The following is a 13,985-nucleotide window of genomic DNA, read 5'->3' on the forward strand; positions in this document are numbered from 1 at the left end:
TCAGATGGAGTTATGTGGGGAGAGTTCTGCAGTTCTCAGTAACCACAACATTGTATATCACTGGAAGATGAAGCCCACACAACTACAGATGTTACTGTTTCTGAGTGAGCTGAATAACAAACTTACAGTGAGCAGTCACCAACAGACAGAAGTGATGTGACTGGTTACTGATCATGACATGCATTTGTTTTTTTTGTTTTGTTTTGTTTTTTACATGCATTTGTTATTAATATAATGATGTGTAGACTGAAGAGCTAGCAGCCAAGCCTGCACTTTATGCGAAGACTCACAGTTAATATACTGTGTACTTGAAATTTGAGTTGTGTTGTTGGGGGACTGGTGTTATTAAATCATGGTGACTGAAATTCGTGTATATTAGAACTGTACAAAGCAAGGGTTGCCTGATGAGTATAATGCTCTCATGTTTTATGGGAATTTATACAGATTTAAAACAACATGAATAAATATTTGAAAGTTGTATGTTATGCACAAGGTTTGAAATAATGCAATTCTTTTAATATTTTAAAAAATTGTTAGGACTCAGATTTTCTTTTATCTCTTTTTTTTTTTTTTTTTTTTTTTTTTTTTTTTTTTTAGGGACGGAGTCTTGCTCTGTCGCCCAGGCTGAAGTAGAGTGCAGTGGCATGATCTCAGCTCATTGCAACCTCCACCTCCTGGGTTGAGGCAGTTCTTCTGCTCAGCCTCCTGAGTAGCTGGGAATACAGGTGCACACCATCATGCCTGGCTCATTTTTTGTGTTTTAGTAGAGATAGGGTTTCACCATGTTGCCCAGGCTGGTCTCAAACTCCTGAGCTCAGGCAGTCCTCCCGCCTCAGCCTCCCAAAGTGGTAGGATTACAGGCGTGAACCACTGCGCCTGGCCCTCGACTCACAGATTTTCAAAGTACTTTTGAACAGTAAGCCGAGGACAGTGTTTATTATGACTATACTGGTCTCCTTTCACTAGCTTACAAAATTTAACTCCATCACTTGTCAGTCTCCTACAAATGCCATCTATGTGCTTTGAAACTTGTGAATGATCTGCTGATTTGTGCTATTTTAATATTCAATGTTGTTGAAAGAATAGTTTTTAAACCAAGTAATGCAAAAATTCATTTAGTGTAACATTAATGCTTGTGCTGTAAAACATGCTGGAAAATCGATAGCTCTGGAATAAACTTTGGATTTTTAATTAAAATTGATTTTGATGTACTTGATGCAGTTAAATTGGTAGAGACTAGTCTGAAAAGCTGAGAAAAGATAAAGCAGAATTAAAACAAAATTTCCCTTATTCGTAGAACCATGTCAAGAATGCATTCTCTCTACACCTATTCCAATGGGAACATTAGCACTTGATTATGCAGGGAGTGAATCATGCCAAGTCTTCACATACACATTGCTTCCATCACCGCTGTGCAGTTAGCCGTGACTGCGCCCCTGCACTCAAGCCTGGGCAACAGAGCCAGACCTTGTCTCCAAAAAAGTCCTTTAAGGGATACGAGGCTGTGTGTGATAGTCGTTTTCTTTTAGTTTGCACTTTTATTCACCCCCAAATTCTGTGTATTGCAAGTAAGTCTCAAATTTTGAGAAGCGAGCACCATCCCATTGGTATTGTGATTACAGCTGCATCACAAAGCCGCTTTGCTTTCCGGAGGAATCCATGCGCCACGGGCTCTTTCGCTTTTCCATGCCTGCCGTGCAGGCGTCCTTTGCGGTCTTTTGTCTGCGACCGGGTCAGCGCCTGACGCGCCCCCGCCCAGCTAGAGGACGCGGGGCGGGGCGGGGCGAGGCGAGGGTTCGTAGCGGAGCCTGACGGGAAACGGCCCCCCTAGGTCCCTGGTGCGAGGCTCGCCTGTGACAGCGCCGGGCACTGCCGCGCATGCGCTGCCCATTTCCCGTAGTGGCAGGGCTGGGCCGCGGTCGGGTCACCTTTGGGGTCAAAGAGCACGCAGAGCTCGCGGGAGGGTGGGGCCGCGGCCTTGGCCCTTTGGTGCGTAGGAGACAGCGCGCCAGGCTGGCAGCAGGTCATGGCGGCATTTGCCGCTCTTGTGCCGACGCTACTGCGCACCCTAGTGGGGACTACGGGGATGCTTCGCGCTCCAGAAGGGAGGCGGGCACCGCCCGCTCTAGCACAGCCCGGGAGCTGGACCTCGGGGCTCACCGCTCTGCCTGCCCACTAAAAGCCCATTCGGCGGAAGTCCAGCGTTGCGTCGTTACAGCACTGAGCGCCAGACATCGTTGCCAAGTATAATGCCAGCTCCGTTTTTTCCTGGGGCACTTGTAGTCAGGGTTTGTGGGCCCGCATTTAATAATGGAGGGCCCCAGGCCTCGTCTGAACCGTCCAGCCAATGTGTCCTCAGTCGTCTTAATGGATTTTTGAAGGACCAACCCGAGATTCTGGGGCACAGGGAGTCCCAAGACTTAGGGCCCTGATGTAAGCCCCAAATAAAATGATTTTGGCCCCTAGGGCCAGTTCCTAATTTCTGAAAACAGAGCAGCACTTGTGAGGTAGAGGAAGCATGGCCCACCTGAATGGAAACCTCTCACCAGAGTTTTCACAGCAGCAGAGGACGAGGCTGAGAAAGAACACGACCCAGGTTTGCACGGAGAGATGCAATATGTAATGCTTGTGCTCCACAAGCCATCCCAGCTGACTCAACGGGAGTTGTGCTCCAGCTGTCAGAGAGGTGAGCTGGACCTAAGGCTAGGGTCAGGCTTGCCCAGGAAATGTCTCTCCATCTTCAGGGTTGAGAGAACCTGGTTGGGAGGGAAAGAAATGCTACCTACTTCTAAGAAAATTATTTTTTTTTTCTTTTGAGATGGAGTGTAGCAGTGTCGCCCAGGCTAGAGTGCAGTGGCACGATCTCGGCTCACTGTATTCTCTGCCTCCCGGGTTCAAGCGATTCTCCTGCCTCGGCCTCCCGAGTAGCTGAGATTACAGGCGCATGACACCACGCCTGGCTAATTTTTGTATTTTTAGTAGAGACAGGTTTTCCCCACGTTGGCCAGGTTGGTCTCGAACTCCTGACCTCAGGTGATCCGCGCACCTCCACCTCCCAAAGTATTGGGATTACAGGCGTGAGCCACCACTCCTGGCCAAGAAAATTCTGTCTTAAACACCCCAACGGCCTTTGAATTTTTCTGAATTATCTACTCTTTCCAGATCCTGAGCTCCCTGTGCTATTCCCGTTACCACAGTGGCCTTGAGAGATGTGGGTGCTTCCACCATGCTTACTCAGAAAGTAGAGGAGGAAACAGCTTCCTGGATTACCAATTTCTGCCTGACATGAAAGATGAAAACCATTGAACTCCAGAGGGGTGAATGTCCAGGTCATCCCATTCATTAGGTATTCCAGAGGCTGAGGCAGGAGAATCCCTTGAGCTCGGAAGGCAGAGGTTGTAGCGAGCTGAGATAGAGCCACTGCACTCCAGCCTGGGTGACAGAGTGAGACTCCATCTCAAAAAAAAAAAAAAAAAAAAAAAAAAAAACCAGGGGGGGGGGCTCATGCCTGTAATCCCATCACTTGGGGGGGCCGAGGGGGGGGGGGGGGGGGGGAGGCTGCAGGATCACAAGGTCAGGAGTTCGAGACCAGCCTGGCCGACATAGTGAAACCCTGTCTCTACTGAAAATACAAACAATAGCTGGGCATGGTGGTGCATGCCTGTAATCCTAGCTACTCCAGATGCTGAGGCAGGAGAATCGCCTAAACCCGGGAGGTGGAGGTTGCAGTGAGCTGAGATCGTGTCACTGCACTCCAGCCTGGGCGACAGAGCAAGACTCCGTCTTGGGAAAAAAGAAAAGAATTTCTCATGAGACAGCTTGAACATGCGAGTTGGAGGTTGCAGTGAGCCGAGATCATGCCACTGAACTCCAACGTGGGCAACAGAGGGAGACTCCGCCTTAATTTAAAAAACAAACAAACAAAAAAGAATTCTTCATGAGACATTAAGATTTACAGCTCTTTGCTGGGTGCGGTAATCCCAGCACTTTGGGAGGCCGAGGCGGGCGGATCACGAGGTCAGGAGCTGGAGACCATCCTCGGTAACACGGTGAAACCCCATCTCTACTAAAAATACAAAAAATTAGCCAGGCATGGTGGTGGGCGCCTGTAGTCCCAGCTACTCGGGAGGCTGAGGCAGGTGAATGGGGTGAACCCGGGAGGCGGAGCTTGCAGTGAGCCGAGAACCCGCCACTGCACTCCAACCTTGGCAACAGAACTAGACTCAAAAGAGTTACGGCTCTTAGAATTTGTCTAGCAGGCTTTCCACTTTTTGCCAGTGTGAACCCAAAATATCTGAGATGGGCCTCAGTTAATTTAGAAACTTTATTTTGCCAAAGTTGAGGACATGCGCCTGTGACAGCCTCAGGAGGTCCTGATCAGACATGCACCAATGTGGGCAGAGCACACTTTGGTTTCATACATTTTAGGGAGACTTGAGACATCAATCAATATATGTAAGATGAACATTGGTTCAGTCCGGAAAGGAAGGACAACTGGAAGCAAAGGTGGGACAACTTGGAGGGCAGGTGGCTTGCGGGATCTTAGGTAGGTAAGAGACAAATAGTTGCATTCTTTTGAGTTTCTGATTAGCCTCTTCAAAGGAGGCAATCAGTTTTGCATTTATCTCAGTGAGCAGAGGGGTGACTTTAAATAGAATGAGAGGCAGGCTTGCCCTTAGCAGTTCCCAGCTTGACTTTTCTCTTTAGCTTAGTGATTTTGGTGCCCCAAGATTTATTTTCCTTTCACACTGGAAAGCCCCTTAAAAAAAAAAAAAAAAAAAAAAAGAGTTATTGGCATTGAAGTCTAAAAAACATTCTTTTTCCAGTTTTCCTGTAGATGGCTTAGTAGACAGTCTTCATTCTTTCAATGAGTACCAGAAATCAGTGCAGTCTGCTGCCTGTAATTGAGTACTTCGTGCGGGTGGAGTACTCCAGTCAGTGCATTTCTAGGGATGGAGGCACCTTGGTCCCATAGACCTCTTTCTGATGGTCCTGCTTGATCCAGGCATAGAAGCTGAGATAGCTGCATGAAAGAATGGATTATATCACCTTCAGATAAACTCCTTAAATGTATGTATAGATTGTACAACAGCAAGGTTAAAGCTGTATTTTCTGGCAAGTATCTCCACGTTTCCCTTTCTCATTTTGAACAACATGGCTTGCTGGTTCTGCCTGGTAGGGGTATCCAAATGTCATGGATACTTTAGTGCTTGCCTTAATTGAGTATTCTGTCCAGTTGATGTTCATGTTTAATCTCCCTAGAATGTCTTCTCAGTTGGTTTCTGATCTATTTCTTCCTCTGTAATTATTTCTTTTCTGTCTTGTCAGTGAAGTCTTCTTCCTCTTCCTGCCTCTCATTATTGCTGTTTCCAAGGTATCTAGTCTCTCTCTCTTCCTCTCTCTCTCTCTGTCTCTCTTTCTCTCTTTTCTTTCTTCTTTTTTTTTTTTTTTAGGCATAGTCCCACTTTGTCATCCAGGCTAGAGTGCAGTGGCATGGTCTTGGCTCCCTTCATCCTCTGCCTCCCAGGTTCAAGTGACCCTCCTGCCTCAGCCTCCCGAGTAGCTGGGACTATAGGCATATGCTACTACACCCAGCTAATTTTTGCACTTTTAGTAGAGACGGGGTTTCGCCATGTTGGCCAGGCTGGTCTCGAACTCCTGACGTCAGGTGATCCACCCACCTTGGCCTCCCAAAATGCTGGGATTACAGGAGTGAGCCACTGCACCTGGCCCTTGGTTTGCTGAGACTTTTTATCATCCAGTGGGTACTGAATTTGAACTTTTTACGAAAAATTTTTAAGTCGGGTCTCACTCTGTCACCCAGTCTGGAGTGCAGTGGTGCGATCACAGCTCACTGCAATCCTCTGACTTTAGTCTCCCAGGTAGCTGGAACTACAGGTGCACAGCACAATGCCTGACTAATTTTTTTATTTTTTCTACAGACAGGGTTTTGCCATGTTGCTCAGGCTGTGAGTTTAATTATTATTATTATTATTATTTTTTTTTTCTGAGATAGAGTCTCACTCTGTCGTCCATGCTGGAGTGCAGTGGCTCAATCTCGGCTCACTGCAAGCTCTGCCTCCTGTGTTCACAACATTCTCCTGCCTCAGCCTCCCGAGTAGCTGGGACTACAGGCGCCCGCCACCACGCCTGGCTAATTTTTATATTTTTAGTAGAGATGGGGTTTCACCGTGTTAGCCAGGATGGTCTCGATCTCCTGACCTCATGATCTGCCTGCCTCGGCCTCCCAAAGTGCTGGGATTACAAGCGTGAGCCACTGCGTCCGGCCGTCTAATTATTATTATTTGTTTTTAGCTAATAGACCAGAAGAATGAATTTAATTATTATTGAGATGATTATATTGTTTTCTTCTTTTTCAGTGGATTGATTGATATTAACCTATGGATCGAGTTAATTTTGTTAATGTTTTGATTTTCAAATGTTAAACCAGCCTATTTTCCAGGAACAAAGTTATATTGTTGTTTTATCCTTTTAAAATATATTCCATGACAAATTGTTAGATATTTTTGTGTCTTTGTTTCTGAAAGAGTCTGTTGTTTTCTTTCTTTTTTTTTTTTTGAGACCAAGTCTTGCTCTGTCACCCAGGCTGGAGTGCAGTGGCATGATCTCAGCTCATGGCAACCTCTGCCTCCTTGGTTCAAGTGATTCTCATACCTCAGCCTCCTGAGTAGCTGAGATTACAGGCGTCTGCCACCATGCCCAGCTAATTTTTTATATTTTTAGTAGACACGGGGTTTCGCCATCTTGACCAGGCTAGTCTTGAACTCCTGACCTCAGATGCCATCCACCTCAGCCTCCCAAAGTGTCGAGATTACAGGTATGAGCCACCACGCCTGGCTGTTATTTTCCTTTCTTAAAAGTCTTTTTTTTTTTTTTTGAGACAGAGTCTCACTCTATTGCCTAGTCTGAAGTGTAGTGGCGCTATCTCAGCTTACTGCAACCTTCACCTCCTGGGTTCAAGCGATTCTTGTGCCTCTGCCTCCCAAGTAGCTGAGATTACAGGCATGCACCACCAGGACTGGCTAATTTTTGTATTTTTAGAGAGACACAGTTTCACCGTGTTGGCCTGGCTGGTCTTAAACTCCTGTCCTCCAGTGATCTGCCCATCTTGGCCTCCCAAAATGCTGGGATAACAGGCGTGAGCTGTCAAACCTGGCCTCTTCTAATATTTATTTATTTATTTTTTGAGACGGAGTTTCACCGTTGTCGCCTAGGCTGGAGTGCAGTCGTGCGATCTCTGCTCACTGCAACCTCCACCTCCCCGGTTCAAGCGATTCTCCTGCCTCAGCCTCCTGAGTAACTGGGATTACAGGGGTTAGCCATCACGCCCGTCTACTTTTTGTATTTTATAGTAGAAACAGGGTTTCACCATGTTTGTCAGGCTGGTCTCAAACTCCTGACCTCAGGTGATCTGCCTGCCTCGGCCTCCCAAAGTGTTGGGATTACAGGTGCGAGCCAACGTGCCCAGCCCAGCCTTTTTGTTTTTTTGAGACAAAAAACAAAACTTGCTCTGTTTTGTTTTTGCTCTGTTTGTAACTTGCTCTGTTACCAGGCTGGAGTGCAGTGGTGTGATGATCATAACTCACCTCTCCCTTGAACTCCTGGGCTCAAGCAATCCTCTGATCTCAGCCTCCTGAGTAGGTGGGACTACAGGCATGTACCATAATGCCTGGCTAATTTTTTATATTTTTTTTAGAGATGGTGTTTTGGTATGTTGCCCAGGCTGGTCTTGAACTCCTGGGCCCAAGTGATCCTCCTGCCTTGGCCTCCCAAAACGTTGGGATTACAGGTATGAGCCACTGCCCCTGGCCTTTGTTAGGTGTTTATATTAATTTTATGCCTGTTTCAGAAAATATGTTTAGTATTTTCTCTTTATTCTCCATAAGTGCTTGTGTAAGTTTGGTGCTATTTATTCCTTATTGCTTGTAAAATTACAGCAGTGAATTTTTCTAGGGTCTGGCTTTTCTTTTTTTTTTTTTTTTTTTTGAGACGGAGTCTCGCTCTGTCGCCCAGGCTGGAGTGCAGTGGCCGGATCTCAGCTCACTGCAAGCTCCGCCTCCCGGGTTTACGCCATTCTCCTGCCTCAGCCTCCCGAGTAGCTGGGACTACAGGCGCCCGCCACCTCGCCCGGCTAGTTTTTTTGTATTTTGTAGCAGAGACGGGGTTTCACCGTGTTAGCCAGGATGGTCTCGATCTCCTGACCTCGTGATCCGCCCGTCTCGGCCTCCCAAAGTGCTGGGATTACAGGCTTGAGCCACCGCGCCCGGCCTGGCTTTTCTTTATGAATAGTTTTAAAATTATAGATTTAATTTCTTTATATTAGGGAAATTATACTTTAGAACTTGATACAAGTCCAAGTTGTTTCTTTCTACCTTGTCATTTGTCATCCCCAGGTGGGTGGCAGGTGTGTTTGTTCCAGGGCAAAGCTATGTCTCACACACACTAATTCGCATAACCCCATTCAGACCAAAACTTGTTCACAGTTTACTTTGCTTTTTGTCTCTTTATCTCCAAGGTTGGTCTGTAGGGAACTCAAAGCCTTAAGGCTATCCCAGTCCTTAAGGCTATCCCAGCAGTGACCTCTAGTGGTGAAATCTTCAGTCTTCCTCTTAACATGACTTTCTTTTTAAAAAATTAATTATCTAGTGAATTACTCTTTCTTTTTGTTTGTTTGTTTGTTTTTGAGACAGAGTCTTGCTCTGTTGCCCAGGCTGGAGTGCAGTGGTGCGATTCCAGCTCACTGCAACCTCTGCCTCCCAAAGTGCTGGGATTATAGGGTTGAGCTACTATGCCCAGCCCGTCTTACATGGCTTTCTAGCCACATTTAGTATCATTGATTACAGGCACACCTCGTTTTATTGTCCCTTGCTTTAATGTACTTTGCAGATATTGCGCTTTTTTTCTTTTTTCTTTTCTTTTTTTTTTTGTTTTTTTAACAATTGAAAGTTTGTGGAAACTCGGCATTGAGCAAATCTGTAGACACTATTTATTTATTTATTTATTTATTTATTTATTTATTTATTTATTTTTGAGACAGAGTCTCCCTCTGTCACCAGGCTGGAGTGCAGTGGCTTGATCTCAGCTCACTGCAACCTTGGCCTCCTGGGTTCAAGCGATTCTCGTGCCTCAGCCTCCTGAGTAGCTGGGACTACAGTTGTGTACAGTTGGCATCAAGTGATCTTCCCACCTTGGTCCCCCAGAGCCCTGGGACTGTAGGCATGAGCCACAGTCTCACAACTATTTTTCTTTTTTAGCATGTGCTCATGTTGTGTGTCTGGGTCACATTTTGGTAATTCTGGCACTATTTCAGACGTTTTTATTATTATCTATTATGGTGATCTGTGATCCGTGATTTCTGTTATTATTGTAATTGTTTTGAGATACCCTAAACTGTATATAAGTCAGTTAAAATTAACAAATGTTGCCTGTATTCTGACTGCTTCACTGACTGGCTGTTCCCCTTTCTTTCTCCCTTTCCTCTTGCCTCCCTATTCCTTGAGACACAACAATATTGAAATTAGGGTAGTTAACTACCCTACAGTGGCCTCTCAGCGTTCAAGTGAGAGGAAGAGTTATACATCTCCCACTTAAATTCAGAAGCTAGAAATAATTAAGCTTGATGAGGAAGGCATATATCAAATGCCAAGACAGGCCCAAATTAGGCCTCTTGTGCCAAACAGCCCAAATGTAAATGCAAAGGAAAACTTTTTTTTCTTTTCTTTTCTTTTTTGTTTTGAGACAGAGTCTCACCGTGTCACCCAGGCTGGAGTACAGTGGCACGATCTCAGCTCACTGAAACCTCTGCCTCCTGGTTCAAGTGATTCTTCTGTCTCAGCCTCGTGGGTAGCTGGGATTACAGGTGCGTGCTACCACGCACGGCTAATTTTTTGTATTTTTAGTAGAGACTGGGTTTCATCATGTTGGCCAGGCTGGTCTTGAACTCCTGATCTCAGGTGATCTACCCGTCCTGGCCTCCCAAAGTACTAGGATTACAGGCATGAGCCATTGTGCCTGGCTGGCATATTGTTTATAGCATAGTTTGCTGAATTTTTTTTTCTTTTCTTTTTTTTTTTTTTTGAGATGGAGTCTTGCTTTGTCGCCCAGGCTGGAGTACAGTGGCGTGATCTCAGCTCACTGCAACCTCTGCCTCCCTGGTTCAAATGATTCTCCTGCCTCAGCCTCCTGAGTAGCTGGGATTACAGGTGTACACCACCACCCCCAGCTAATTTTTGTATTATTAGTAGAGATGGGGTTTCACCATGTTTGTCAGGCTGGTCTCCAACTCCTGACCTCGTGATCCACCCACTTCGGCCTCCCATAGTGCTGGGATTACAGGCATGAGCCACCATGCCCAGCTGGTTTACTGATTATTTTAAACAAATTATTGAGTCCTAATGTTCTGAAAAAAATATTTCTTCAAAATGTTACTGCTCATCAACAACTAGTCACACAAGAGCTATGAGGTATGAAATTAATGTTGTTTTCATGCTTACTAGCACACATACATTCTACAGCCCATGGATCAAAGAGTAATTTTTTTTGTTTTTTTTTTTGAGACAGAGTTTCGCTCTTGTTGTCCAGGCTGGATTACAATGGCATGATCTCGGCTCACTGCAACCTCTGCCTCCTAGGTTTGGCAATTCTCCTGTCTCAGCCTCCTGAGTAGCTGAGATTACAGGTGCCTGCCGGCTAATTGTTTTGTATTTTTTTCAGTAGAGATGGTTTCACCATGTTGGCCAGGCTGGTCTTGAACTCCTGTCCTCAAGTGATCTGCCCACCTCAGCGTCCCAAAGTGCTAGGATTATAAGCGTGAGCCACTGCGCCTGGCCAAGGAGTAATTTTGACTTTCAAGTTTTATTTTTCATTTTTCTTTTTTTGAGATGGAGTGTCGCCCAGGCTGGAGTGCAGTGGCATGATCTCAGCTCACTGCAACCTCCGCCTCCCAGGTTCAAGTGATTCTTCTGCCTGTGCCTCCTGAGTAGCTGGGACTACAGGCACACGCCACCACTCCCGGCTAATTTTTGTATTTTTAATAGAGACAGGGTTTCACCATGTTGACCAGGCTGGTCTCAAACTCCTGACCTCGTGATCCACCCACCTTAGCCTCCCAAAGTGCTGTTATTGCAGGCGTGAGCCACTGCGCCTGACCTTCAACTTTTATTATTTAAGAAATAAATGTGTGGCCAGGCGTGGTGGCTCATGTCTGTAATCCCAGCACTTTGGGAGGCCAAGGCGGGTGGATCACCTCAGGTCAGGAGTTCGAGACCAGCTTGGCAAACATTGTGAAACCCTGTTTCTACTAAAAATACAAAAATTAGCTGGGCATGGTGGTGCATACCTGTAATCCCAGCTACTTGGGAGGCTGGGGCAGGAGAATCACTTGAACCTGGGAGGCAGAGGTTGCAGTGAGCCGAGATTGTGCCGCTGTACACCAGCGTGGGCAACAGAGTGAGACTGTATCTCAGAAAAAAAAAAAAAAGGAAATTTGTAAGGCTATAGCCGCCATGGATAGTGATTCCTCTGATGGATCTGGGCAAAGTAAATTGAATACCTTCTGGAATGGATTCACTGCTCAAGATGCCACTAAGACCATTCATGATTCATGGGAGTAGGTCCAAATAACAACATTAATAGGAATTTGGAAGAACTTGAATCCAACCCTTATGGATGACTTTGAGGGATTCAAGTCTTCAGTGGAGGAAGTCACTGCAGATGTGGAAATAGCAAGAGAAGTAGAATTAGAAGTGGAGCCCAAAGATGTGACTGAATTGCTGCAATCTTATGGTAGAACTTGAACAGATGAGGAGTTGCTTCTTATGCATGAGAGAAGAGAAGAAAATTGTTTCTTGTGATTGGATCTATTCCTGGTGAAGATGCTGTGAACATTGTTAAAATGACAACAAAGAATTTAGACTTAAATAAACTTAATAAGGCAGCAGCAGGGTTTGAGAGGATTGAATCCAATTTTGAAAGATGTTCTATGGGTAAAATTAAACAGCATTTTGTGCTATAGAGGAATCTTTCATGAAAGGAAGAGTTGGCCGAGTGCAGTGGCTCATGTCTGTAACCCCAGCACTTTTGGAGGCTGAGGCAGGTGGATCACCTGAGGTCGGGAGTTTGAGACCAGCCTGACCAGTATGGAGAAACCCCGTCTCTACTAAAAATACAAAATTAGCCGGGGCCGGGCGCGGTGGCTCAAGCCTGTAATCCCAGCACTTAGGGAGGCCGAGGCGGGCGGATCACGAGGTCAGGAGATCGAGACCATCCTGGCTAACATGGTGAAACCCCGTCTCTACTAAAAATACAAAAAACTAGCCGGGCGTGGTGGCGGGCGCCTGTAGTCCCAGCTACTCGGAGGCTGAGGCAGGAGAATGGCCTGAACCTGGGAGGCGGAGCTTGCAGTGAGCCGAGATCGCGCCACTGCACTCCAGCCTGGGTGACACAGCGCGAGACTCCGTCTCAAAAAAAAAAAAAAAAAAAAAAAAAAAAAAAAATTAGCCGGGCGTGGTGGCACATGCCTGTAATCCCAACTACTCGGGAGGCTGAGGCAGGATAATCGCTTGAACCTGGGAGGCAGAGGTTGCAGTGAGCCGAGATTGTGCCATTGTACTCCAGCCTGGGCAACAAGAGTGAAACTCTGTCTCAAAAAAAAAAAAAAAAAAGAGTCAATCAGTGTGGCATACTTGTCATTTTATTTTAAGAAATTGCACAGCTATCCCAGCCTTCAGCAAACCACCACTCTGATGAGTCAGCAGTCATCAACATTGAGGCAAGACCATCTACCAGCAAAAAGATTATGATTCACTATAGGCTCAGATGATTGTTAGCATTTATTTTATTTTACTTTATATTTTGAGACATAGTTTGGCTCTTTCACCCAGGCTAGAGTGCAGTGGTGTGACCTTGGCTCACTGTGACCTCTGTCTCCTGGGTTTAAGTGATTTTCCTGCCTCAGCCTTCCGAGCACCTGGGACTACAGGCGTGCACCACACCCGGCTAATTTTTGTATTTTTATAGAGACGGGCTTTCACCATGTCGGCCAGGCTGGTCTCGAACTCCTGACCTCAGGTGATCCACCAGCCTCGGCCTCCTAAAGTGCTGGGATTATAGGCGTGAGCCACTGCGCCTGGCCAACATTTATTTATTTATTTTTAAAAATAGAGATGGGGTCTCTTATGTTGCCCAGGCTGATCTTTGACTCCTTGGTTCAAATGATCCTCCCACTTCAGCCTTCCAAAGTGCTAGGATTACAGGCATGAACCAGTGTACCTGGCCTGCATTTTTAGGCCATGGAGTATTTTAAAATTAGAATATGTCTGTATGCAGTGGCTCATGCACTTTGGGAGGCCAAAGTGGGCAGATCACTTGAGGCCAAGGGTTTGAGACCAGCCTGGCCAAAATGGTGAAACCCTGTCTCTACCAAAAAATAGAAAAATTAGGTGGGCATGGTGGTGTACTCCTGTAATCCCAGGTACTCGGGAGACTGAGGCATGAGAATTTCTTGAACCTAGGAGGCAGAGGTTGCAGTGAGCTGAGATCACACCACTGCACTCCAACCTGGGCAACAGAGCGAGACTCTGTCTTCCAAAAGAAAAAAAAAAAAATTAGGACATGTACATTGGTTTCCTAGACATAATGCTATTGCACACTTAATAGACTATAGTATAGTGAAAACATACCGTTCAAATGCATGGGAAACCAACATACTCATGTGACTCAAGTGACATTTGCTTTATTGCGGTAGTCTGGAACTGAATGCACATTGTCTTTTAGGTATGCCTGTGTTTTTCCCTTCTGGTTGATTTTCTTCACTTGGCTTACAGGACACCACACCCTTTTAACTTCCCCTTTTAATTTTGTTTTGGTTGGGGGAACAGTGTTTTACTCTGTTGCCCAGGCTGGCATGCAGTGGTGCCATCACGGCTCACTTTAGCCTTGAGCTCCCTGGGCTTCGGTGATACTCC

At 46.0% G+C, this 13,985-nt stretch overlaps 1 non-coding gene across 1 annotated transcript; it reads left to right on the forward strand.

The window, feature by feature from the left end:
- The first annotated feature begins 4,227 nt into the window (after positions 1–4,227).
- LOC112632262 lies at positions 4,228–4,289 on the forward strand. Its single transcript, XR_003121327.1, has one exon. It is a non-coding gene; the product is annotated as a U7 small nuclear RNA (small nuclear RNA).
- The last annotated feature ends 9,696 nt before the right edge of the window (positions 4,290–13,985 follow it).

This window comes from Theropithecus gelada, chromosome 9 (assembly GCF_003255815.1).
Source record: "Theropithecus gelada isolate Dixy chromosome 9, Tgel_1.0, whole genome shotgun sequence".
In the NCBI taxonomy this organism is placed as follows: domain Eukaryota; kingdom Metazoa; phylum Chordata; class Mammalia; order Primates; family Cercopithecidae; genus Theropithecus; species Theropithecus gelada.